The following is a 7,657-nucleotide window of genomic DNA, read 5'->3' on the forward strand; positions in this document are numbered from 1 at the left end:
TATCATGGGGAGGCTAGGTGATGTTGCATCAAGGCAAATGCTAGCCTACACTATACAGTACATTGCCATGCCAGTTTCTTTATCTCAAAGGGCCTGATCTTTTGGGGGGAGCCAGGTTTGGTGTGCAAGTCCTCACAAACAGTGTTATTTGTGCAAACTGCACCAGTGTGCAATAGAATCCCACCTACAATATAATGGCAGTCTGGAAGCGCCACCACTTAGTCCAATGGGGGTTTGCTCTCAGAAAAGTATTTTGGAGAAAGAGGTTTAAGAGACAGATCCTTACTCTTTCGTAGCAGAATTAAGCACAGCAGTGATTGCTCAAACACATTCAAACTTGGATAGATTGTCATCTGCCTACATCCACCTTTAAACAAACATTTCATAAAAAAATACTTAGGCTAGAATAAATCACAGACACTGAGTTTTACAAAAAAAAGTGAAGATATTACCCACAGAGTTTCCAGAAGTTACATCAAACAAATCTTCATTTGCTGGCAGTAAAATAAAGATGAAAAAAGTTTCCAAATGACTTAAAAGAAAGAATGTGGTTTCTTTACAAAAAGGACCATGCAATATTTGGGTTAGCAAAGATGCAGACTAAAAAACTACCTTTTAGAGAGATTCAGGTCACTTGCAGTGACCCATTGCTACATGGCTTCTTGCTTGTTTCAGAAAGCCTGAAGAGAAAAGAAGGGGGGCTAAGCCACACCCACTGGCAACTTGAGCCCAGCGCTCCAGTTAATCCTTTCATGCACGCAAGTGTGAGTCAGTAACTGTATATTACAATCAAGGTGTATAGGACTGAAGCCTAAATCAGTTTAATAAACAGGTATTTGTGCTCTTAAAGGCAGTGCAGCAAAACTGGCAAGCGGGAGTTGGACACATTGACAATTCACATCTCTTTGTATCTAACAAGGCATACATCATCCCTGTTGTCAGGCAGGAAGTAGTTAAATAAAAAGGAGTTCAGCTGACCACATCCATACAACTGTGTTAAAGAAGTTGCTGATACCAGAGGAAAAGTGCACTTCTTTTTGTACAAACTGGGGAAAGTGACTGCTGGGCTTAATCAGCAGTCTTTGCAGCAGTCTAGGGAGCGAAGTCTCCCATTTCATTAGGGCAAGACATACCTACAGTGAACTGAAGCACTCTGATCAGAACTAAGTTAACTGGACTGTGGAGTAGAGAGAGTCAGTCTCCAATTGTGTAGAAATGTAGGATGTTGTGGAAATGAAGAAATGTGTAGGACCTGAAAAAATAACCATAATTGGGATAATCATAAAACTATCCATAAAGCAGATAATCAAAAAGCATAATTTATCTGAGGGGTGTTCACATGTTACATTCAAGGTGTGCAATCTGTCCACATGTAGACAAATAGTTGAGTTGTATGCTTGTACACTTATCCTTGTATAGCGCTCAACAAGTGTAGTCTGTGCACCTGTGTATACTGCATCCATTTCTTTAATATCAAAAGTAATAGTGGCTTTGAGCCAATTCCCCAGAAGTCTCACAACTGCTAAACACTTACTCCAATCATAAAGTACACAATACACACTGAAACAGCTCCTCACCCAGACAGATTGTGTAATTCAAATACAATAGTGGGACTGGTTCTGACTTCTACTGAGTTTATTTTTAGCTGCCCTTGCTTTGGGATCTGGACTTTGGGGATAGATAGCATTTTGCTTGCTTAAAGATGCTATCTCTCGCTACATATTGGATAAGAATCACTGATGAATCACACAGAAGCCAGCTGAAATTATTCATGAGCCCCACTTACATGGAAATGCACTCATTGTACGATCTTGCTGACTGCTGTTAGTTTTTTTAGCGCTGGATCCCAGTCTGAAAATGGTTTCTTTCAGATCACACTCAGATTGTAAGAAACAAAATTAGGCTGGAATGTGAGTAATGAGCAAGCATCATACTCTCTGTTTCCTGCGTGCAGACTGTGATTGTCAGTCAAAATGTAGCCAAATGGCATCAGGCATGCATAAGAACTTCTGTAATGCCAAGGTTTGCAGAAGTACAAAAGCTTAAAGGGGAAACCCCCCCACAAAAATGCCTCATGAAGGCTGAGCATGCTGATTGACGGGGGCGGAGTTACTGACAACCATGCTTTTGCATGCGCCATGACACCCATGGGTGTCAGATTGATAAGTGCTGCTGTAAATATTCTATCAGTCTACATATATTAGAAATATTTCCAAGATTCTCCTCCCTGGAATTTCTCTACTGTTTTTGCAGTTCTGAATTGCTAGTCTTGTCTCCAACTGAGACCAGAGGCCAGAGCGCCTCTTTTGATCTCAGCATTCCAGCTATCTTGGCATCTGGTATGATGCATTCTGAGATGAGCTGGCTGGAGTTCTTTTGTTAAGCATTAGTATGTTTTACAAGTTGAGCCTACGCAGTCAGAAGCAAGCATCACTATGTTCAAGGGAGCTTATTCCCAGGAAACCATGCATAGATTGCTGGTTCTAATAAATTGTGCATTAATCAATGTACCACCGCTTCTTCCTCCTTTGTGTGTGTGTGTGTATAACAATGCATCAACGCAGCTGGCTGTATTTTTGGACTCTTCTTGGGGGCATAGTGATGGGGGCTGTCAAGATGAGCCCCTGAACTTAAAAATTTGCCACTGGCAACAATGCAATCCATGGAACAAAATCAATCAACATTGCATACTGCAACCACAACCTTGAAAGCAGAAGTGATTTGCTCGCACTGGGTGTCAAGGCAAGAGGGCATCACAGGGAGCATTCCAAAATGATGTAAAATGGAAGGTGAGAAGTGGTTGTGGGCATTGCCACTGAAACTACTGAAATTTGAGATCCCAAAGTCAGCTACTGCTGAAAGTGCTTGTGTGAACCGACACTGAGTTTCTGCTTCACTTTGCAAGCAAATGGTATGAAAAAACAGAAACTGGGATATATTTATTTAAAACAACAAATATATTGTCACTCCAAATGAATGGGGTGTGTGTGCATGTACATCTAATATGCTCAGTATGCCCTTGCATATTGCAAAGATCAGCCATTTTGAGCAAGCTGGTTTTCAAGATAGCTTGTCTGCCACCCTTGATTTTATTATTGAGGAATCCTTGATATATTTCTAGGGACCACAAGCTTCCAGAGAAGGTTGGCATGGGATGAACCTACATAATTCACACATAACAGATTTCCTGTGTACATATATTACTGCAGTAGGAAAATTGGAAACTGGATTCTATCAAGTCAGACCTCAATAATGTATCTCACAATTGTCTACAATAATTGGCAGTGGCTCTCCAAGGTTTAGGGCATGAGTTTTTCCAAGCCCTTTCTGGAGATGCCAGGGATTGATCTTCTGATTTGTGAAGCATGTACTTCTAGACATATAACCATTCCCCACTGAAGGAACTGAACCTGTAAAGTGACTGAATCAGGTAGAAGCAATAGGGCTTAACTAAATACATTGGTAGTCTAAGTTAAAATCATGAAGTGAAGATAGATTTTGAAATTGTGTATATCTATATTGAGATAGATGACAGATAGATAGATATACATCGGTGATGACTTTGTCACTGATTTGTAGTGTAATGCCTATCTGATCTTGTCTATCGTTCCCATTCTTGTATAAATATACAGATATATACATGAAAACAAAAGAAATGTTTCCAAGAACCTGAGGGTTCACTGGTATATAACCACTGTGCATGCTTAGAGTTCATTGAACAGGGGTGAGGATTTTTGGGTTGTTGTTGTTTTTTTTGCTGGGGAGACACAATCAGAGTTTTATTTTTATACTTCTGAAAAACTTGTGGTTTCCCTAAGCTGCTGACCCCTCTCAATATGGGGGATGCCATTTTGGCGATGTAAACAACAGCACTCGTTCCTGAACACTGAAAACAGAGAGAAAGATAACTGAGATTATTTTGATGGAAAGAAACTGTTCATACTGAAATGGAGTCAGGAGAAATCAAAGGAATCCTGCCTGCTATATTCATGTATGCCATGAATTCTGCCTCTGATGAGAAGCTACAGGCATGCAAACATGTGGACCTGAGGAAAAAGAAGAAGAAAAACAGTGTTTTGATGAAGAACTGGGTGTGCACATTAAAGGTTTCCAGTAGACAGTGAGTTCTGAGGCTGCCAGCTATTTTGTTTATATGAAACAAACCGGAGACAGATTCTTTGTTCCCTGTTTTGAAAGGCGGGGATGAGAAGTAAGAAAACAGCAATATCATGATCTGGAGGATCTGTAAAATAGTGTGGTCCCTTTCACTTTTAGGTTATGCAATGCAGTGCTATGCAATTTTGGTACACCCCAAGTTCCTGCAATCAAGCTATATTGACTCTAGCCCTCTTCAAGCTTTTCTCCCCTTTGAACACAGCAGGAGACAGTGGGGCCACGTACGCTCAACAGTGTAGGCATGGTGCCAGCCCCATTCCTACACTGTTGACATTCTTGCACAGTTGACTTCCATGCACTCTTGCACTGTAAGGGGAAGGTCCAAATGCATGCAAGCTGTCTCCATAAACTAGAGCCCTGAACGTTCCCTTCCATAAGATTCTAGTCCACAGGGACAACCCATGTGTATTGAGTGGGATTCCCCCTTCAGATATTCCAACACACTGACAAGATTGGGGAGGGACCTGTGACTGAAAGTGCATGGAGAAGAACCTCTGAAGCACGTTAATAAGTATAATAATTCTAATGTAAACAATTACACTTGCAATATAGATGATAGATAGATAGATAGATAGATAGATAGATAGATAGATAGATAGATAGATGATAGATAGATAGATAGATGATAGATAGATAGATAGATAGATGATAGACAGATAGATAGATGATAGATGATAGATGTTAGATAGATATAGATAGATAGATAGATAGATAGATAGATAGATAGATAGATATAGATAGATAGATAGATGATAGATAGATAGATAGATAGATATAGATATAGATAGATGATAGATAGATAGATAGATAGATAGATAGATAGATAGATGATAGATAGATAGACAGATAGATAGATAGATAGATAGATGATAGATAGATATAGATAGATAGATGATAGATGATAGATAGATAAATAAATAAATAAATAGAGATGATAGATAGATATAGATATAGATAGATAGATAGATGATAGATAGATAGATAGATAGATAGATAGATTAGATAGATGATAGATAGATATTAGATAGATAAATAGATAGGAGCCAATATCTTTATTTATATAGCAGAAATGGCCCAAGCTATTTTCTAATATTAAAAGCACAGCTCTAACTGCACACCCTACAAAGTACTGGGTGTGCACACTGGTAGTCTGTCAAAAAACTAGCAGCTGCACCCACTAGCAATTTGGCAAGAAGCAAGTTCACTAAATCCAGCCAGCAAAAACAGCTGATTAGTGCAAACACCGGCTTTCTGTGCACATGTGGTCAGTGGCGAAGCTGCATGCTCCACTACAGGGGGCGGAGAGCAGACATGGGTGTGGCTGGCACCCCCAGGGGGCTTGATGTGCCCCTGGGGTGTGTGGCATGCATCCCAGGGGCGTGGCACGCTGCCCGCAGTGGTGTGACACATGTTTTGGGGGTGTGATGCACTGCCTGTGGGGGTGTGGCACCTGGCGATGGCACCCTACCAGAATAGTGGCGCCCGGGGCGGTCCGCTCCCTCCGCACTCCTGTTCCTCCGCCAGTGTGTGTGGTGCTGTTTTGGCTACATGAGGACTGGCACTCAATTCAGAAATTCAGATATGGGTGTAATAAGCTCCGGGCCCCAGTCTCTCCATTCCTTTCTTGCTCCCCCACCTCAGGGTTTCAATTTCCTCAAAAAAAGGTCAGCCAGCATTGTGTGCTCACCCAGTATGCTGTCTTGCCTGGCTGTTTTGGTTTCCCCCCTTCATTCAAGGTTTTTTTTCCGGGGGGGGGGAGTGGAGTTGCACAATCCCAGCAACATTAAAGCTTGGGGTTTCTCTATTGATTTCTATGAGCAGCTCTTACTTCTGCTCCTGGGCACATTTAAAAATAGCTTTTCAGTGTGAACTGGAGAATGACCCATACAGACAATGATATGGCTTGTTTGTTGATTGGTTCTCATCTCTAAGCCTTTTATGTGTATGCTTCTCTTCTTCAGTCCTCCTATTTCTGCTGTTCCGTTCAATTCCCCCTTCCATCCCAGTTATCAGTGCTCTCTTAGTGGCCAGTCAGCATTCACACTCATTCGTCACCTTATTCCCCCACTTTCTCATTATGACTTTTAATAATTCTGCAAGCCTCAAGATTATCCCTGAGTCTGTTGATACCTCTGTCATGGCTGTTGTCAACATAAGTGATGGCACTCCATGATAAACTAAGGATTTACAAGCTCCTCATGGGGAAATATCTGTTCTCAGTGTGCAGGCTCTCAGGAACTGGGTTTTTGATCATGATACTATTCAAGAGAGAGAACCCACTGCTCATGCTTGTTTTATCCTCTTGGTGACCTCAGACCAAGACCAATAATTCAAGGCCCCATTATTCTGAGACACTGACCATTTTACAGCTTTGAAGGGATTTCACAGAACTTAGGTTTTAGCAGATGCCCTCAGCATATTTATAGAATGGAAAGTTATTTTGAACTGTAATCGTTCAGATCCTCCAGTAGCACAAAGGTAGGGAGTAGCTCAGCACAGGGATCTCTGCTATGGGCTATATGGCAGTTTCAGAGTTTGTTTATCAAGGGCCTTTTCTGGACCCCTTAAAAGAACAAAGTTGAGATCACCATAGCAAATAACATTGCTCAATTACGGTACATTACAGTGCATTTAACACGGCATAACTAAAGTTAATTTTATAGATATCTTTTAATACATTTATGCCTTGAACCAGCTTAGTGATGTTTTCCTTCAGCTTCATTAAGAACTGGAGTCAGTAAACCAAATTCTTTCCCCAGAAAAAATCACAATGCAACTCTCTCCCCACCCTAAGCCCAACTCAACACCCCCCCCCGGCTCTGACTGCACCACCACTTCTTTTCCCCATTATCTACCATACGGACATAAGAAAAACGTGCTGCAAACCCATCTAGCCTAGCATTTCTGATCTCACAGTGACCACACACCTACATTACCTTCTTACTGCAATCATACCTTCCTGTGTTGAACACATTTGAATGCATTTGGTCAAACACATTTAGAACCCTCTCTGTGATCAGAAACCCTATGTAGGAACAGCACTTCTGCCTCCATTCTGTGGAACACACTTAATGTGCGCACATTCTTCTGAACACAGAACACAGTCTGAGCCTGCAATTTTCTGCTCACCTGGGAGTAAGCCCCACCAAACAATGGGACATACTTCTAAGCTAACATGTATAGGATTGGGCTCTCTTGTCAATTAAGTCTACAGCTGAGTTTTTATTTATTTATTGGAATAACTGACCCTGAAGATTCATAATTTTTGTCCAATTAAAATAAGATGCAGCATTCATCAGTAATGCTCGACATCTCCATGTTAGCACATAGAGTTTTCCATACAGGCAGGGGGTGTGGGGTGTGTGGAAGGAGACATAGAAAGACAGTAATAATGTGTTGCATGCTACCATACTGGGGAACGCATGACATAATTATGCAGAATTATAATTAGAATAATTGGAAAAGCAGAGTCAATCTTTCT

Source organism: Podarcis gaigeae, assembly GCF_964106915.1.
Source record: "Podarcis gaigeae genome assembly, chromosome: 11".
NCBI classification, from domain to species: domain Eukaryota; kingdom Metazoa; phylum Chordata; class Lepidosauria; order Squamata; family Lacertidae; genus Podarcis; species Podarcis gaigeae.